The sequence below is a fragment of the Micropterus dolomieu genome, linkage group LG14, assembly GCF_021292245.1.
Source record: "Micropterus dolomieu isolate WLL.071019.BEF.003 ecotype Adirondacks linkage group LG14, ASM2129224v1, whole genome shotgun sequence".
NCBI lineage: Eukaryota > Metazoa > Chordata > Actinopteri > Centrarchiformes > Centrarchidae > Micropterus > Micropterus dolomieu.
Window position 1 is genome coordinate 3,348,054 of NC_060163.1, and position 3,348 is coordinate 3,351,401.

The following is a 3,348-nucleotide window of genomic DNA, read 5'->3' on the forward strand; positions in this document are numbered from 1 at the left end:
CGGCAGACCGGTGGCCCAGTGCAGGAGATGTAGCCGGTGGAGGAGATGCAACAGTGTCGGCAGGCACTGTGCGCCGAAAGAGATCCGTATCAGGGAGACTCGAAGTCTCGAAGTCGTTAGACAAGGCTGCATAGCGGTTGGAGAGGCCGATGTGCGGAGGAGAGGCAGCCCCGTCCGAGCCTCTCTTAAAGCCACGGACCACCACTTCAGCCCAAGTTGACTGATGCTTCGGAGTCGAGCAGGATGAAAGCCTCAGAAGGGCGAGAGGGGTCCCACAGCACGGTGTCCTGGATGTTAGCGGTTGCCCTAAGAGAAACAATCTGTTTGACTTGTACTGAAGCCACATCCATAAAGCCAGTCAGAAGGGAATCTTTCTCTTTGAGTTCCTCTGAAAGTCGTCGGATGTCTTCCATAAGGTCAGCAATCTTCTTGATCGCTTTCTTAAGGAGTGTGCAGTCCTCATGGGGCAGAGTTATCTCGGATAGTATAGTCACCGGAGGTTTGTTGCGATCAGTAGCGTTGATCGCATTTTTACGGTCATCTAGCTTAAAATCCATGTCGGATGACTAAAATTCTTAACCCACGTAAAACTTAAGTTAATAAAAGGATATAAAAAATGTAACGAAAAAGAGTGGATTAAAACTGGATAAGAGTTCGGTTTAAGACGGAGCTTCCGACAGGTGGCTACAGACGCCAACGCATGCGCAGAGTGCAGATTACGTCAGCAATTACGTCAGCGATCTTGTGATTTACCTCTCATCGTTCAGGCTAGTGACTTGAATCTGATTCTGGAGGCCATGGGTAGCCAGTGGAGGTCACACAGTAATGGAGTGACATGAGTCCTTTTGGGCTGATCAAAAACCAGACGTGCCTCTGAATCATCAACCGTTCTGAATCATTTGTAGGGGTTTTACAGCACAAGCTGGAAGACCTGCTAGGAGGGCATTGCAGTAGTTCAGGCGAGAGATAACCATGTACCAGAAGCTGGGTGGCGTACTGAGTGAGGTAGGGTCTGATTTTTCTGATGTTGTATAGAGCAAAGCGGCACGACCAAAAGAAAGCAACAACATGGTCTGAAAAGGACAGCTGGTCATCATAACACCCAAGTTTCTCATCACCCTGGTCTGATGTTATGGTGGATAGATTGCTTTGCTGGAATGACCAAGAGTTCAGTCTTCAGGTTTAGTTGAAGGTGGTAAGCCATCATCCATGCAGATATGTCTGAGAGACAGTCTGTGAGGTGGGGTTGTCTGGCGGGAAGGATAGGTAAAGTAGCGTCTGCATAGCCGTGGTAAGAGAAGCCATGCAAGCGAATGATCAGCCCCAGTGACGTGGTGTAAATTGAGAAGAGAAGTGGCCCTAGTACTGAGCCTTGGGGAACCTCTGTGGAGATGCAGTCGGAGGAGGATAATTGTCCTTACCACAAAACATTGTAGGAACGTCCTGAGAGTTAGGATTCAAACCACAGTAGTGCTTTACTCGAGATGCCCATTGCTGAGAGTGGGGATAGCAGGATCCTGTGGTTGACTGTGTCAAAGGCAGCTGATACGTCAAGCAGAATTAGAACCGAGGATTGGGCTGCAGCTTTAGCTGACCTTGGGTCTTCTGTTACAGACAAAAGAGCCATTTCAGTAGAGTGGCCACTCTTAAAACCGGACTGATATGGATCTAGGAGGTCATTCTGTGAGAGGAATTCTGAGACCTGATTGAAGACCATTTTTATAGATTTGGATAAAAATGGTAGGCCGATAGTTCTCAACTTGAGTTGGGAAGAGTGAGGGCTTTTTGGGCAAGGGTGTAACCCAAGCCCTTTGAAAGTGGTTGGGAAGGTTCCTGAAGCCAGAGAAGTATTTATCACGAGTGATTGCCAGGACCACGGTAGGGGAGATGGCTTGGAGGAGATTCATAGGAATCGGGTCCAGTGGGCTTGTAGTGGGATGGCTATGGGTCAGGAGTTCTGATACTTTGCTCTCCAGGAGTGGAGTAAACGAGGAGAGTGAAGTGCCATTGACCTGGGAGGGCAGAGGAAAAGATGTAGTAGGACTGCTAAATGTCAGATTTGGTGTTGAGCCTTTTGCGCCATTTCCCATGGGAGATGGAGGGAGACAGGTATAAGGACTGCTACATGATAGGTTTTCCTGTGCCGTGTTCACACAGTGGGCGCTGACCAGGGCGGGAATAGAATGGTTGATTTTAAGTGATTTAGAGAATTGGCTAGTTATAGCTACCACTTCGCCTGTGAAGAATGCAGCAAAGGTATCAGCAGACAAGTTTGTGGGTGGTGGAGGAGGAAGAGGGTTTAATAGCGCTTTAAAAGTGGAAAATGATTTCCTTGAGTCAGTTCTACTGCTAATTCTGTCATTATAGAACGCAGTTTTGGCAGCTTGTTGAGAAGGAGGATAGGGGCATGTGGTAGCCCTTAAAGTCGTCAGGGTCTTTGGTTTTTCGCCATTTTCTTTCAGCAGCTCTGAGATCAGAACGGAGCCCACGGATGGTATCAGTTAGCCATGGGTGGGACTGATTCGGGCGAGCAGGCTTGGTGAATAGAGGACACAGGCTATACAGGCACAAGCTCAGTATAGAGCACAGAGATTGTGCGGCATCATTGACCTCGAGTGAGGAAAATGTGGTGAGAGGAGGTAGAGCAGAAGCTTCCACTGAGGCAAAGTGAGTGGGAGACAGGTTGCGGAGGTTGCGGCGGTGTGAGACAAACGGTGCTGGAACAATGGGCTGTTCCTGTAGGCATACTGTGAACTGAATGAAGTAGTGGTCTGACATGTGAAGTGGTGTGACTGTTAGGCACTCGGTAGCACAGTTTCGGAGAACGAGGTCAAGAGTAATTGGTGGACAACGCAGTTGGGGTAGCAGTGTTTTCTGGTTTGATCCAGGTCTCAGTGAACGCCAGTATCCCAAGAGATAATGTGTTAGCATAAGCAGTGATAAAGTCAGCTTTGTTGACTTTGATTTGAGTGTAGTGTTCCTTGTGTTACCTTAACCTGTGAACTGTGGTAAGAAAATTGGGCAAGGACCTTAGTGGGGTTAACTGATACCAACCAGACACCTGTAGATTGTTTTTGTTTAGACACATTAGACGTAGAGGGTGCTGCTCATTTTGTATTTTGATTATTGATGACGGGTCAGAGAGAGTTTTGTTTAAGTTGATTTTGGAGTAGTTGGTGGCTATCTCTCATTTTGGAGAGACCTCTTAAAGTTATATTTATTTCTTTGATTTAAGCAGCAGCCACCAGCTCTTTTTCCGTTCTTTTTTGTGAACCCTGCAAATAAATAAGTTGCAATTTTACCAAAAACATTCTGGTTCATGTCACTTACCTTTTCCCCACGTAACAA

The 3,348-nt window shown here is 47.3% G+C and overlaps 1 pseudogene; it reads right to left on the reverse strand.

The window, feature by feature from the left end:
- Positions 1-763: 763 nt before the first annotated feature.
- On the reverse strand, positions 764-2,931 carry LOC123983446 (annotated as a pseudogene).
- Positions 2,932-3,348: the final 417 nt, after the last annotated feature.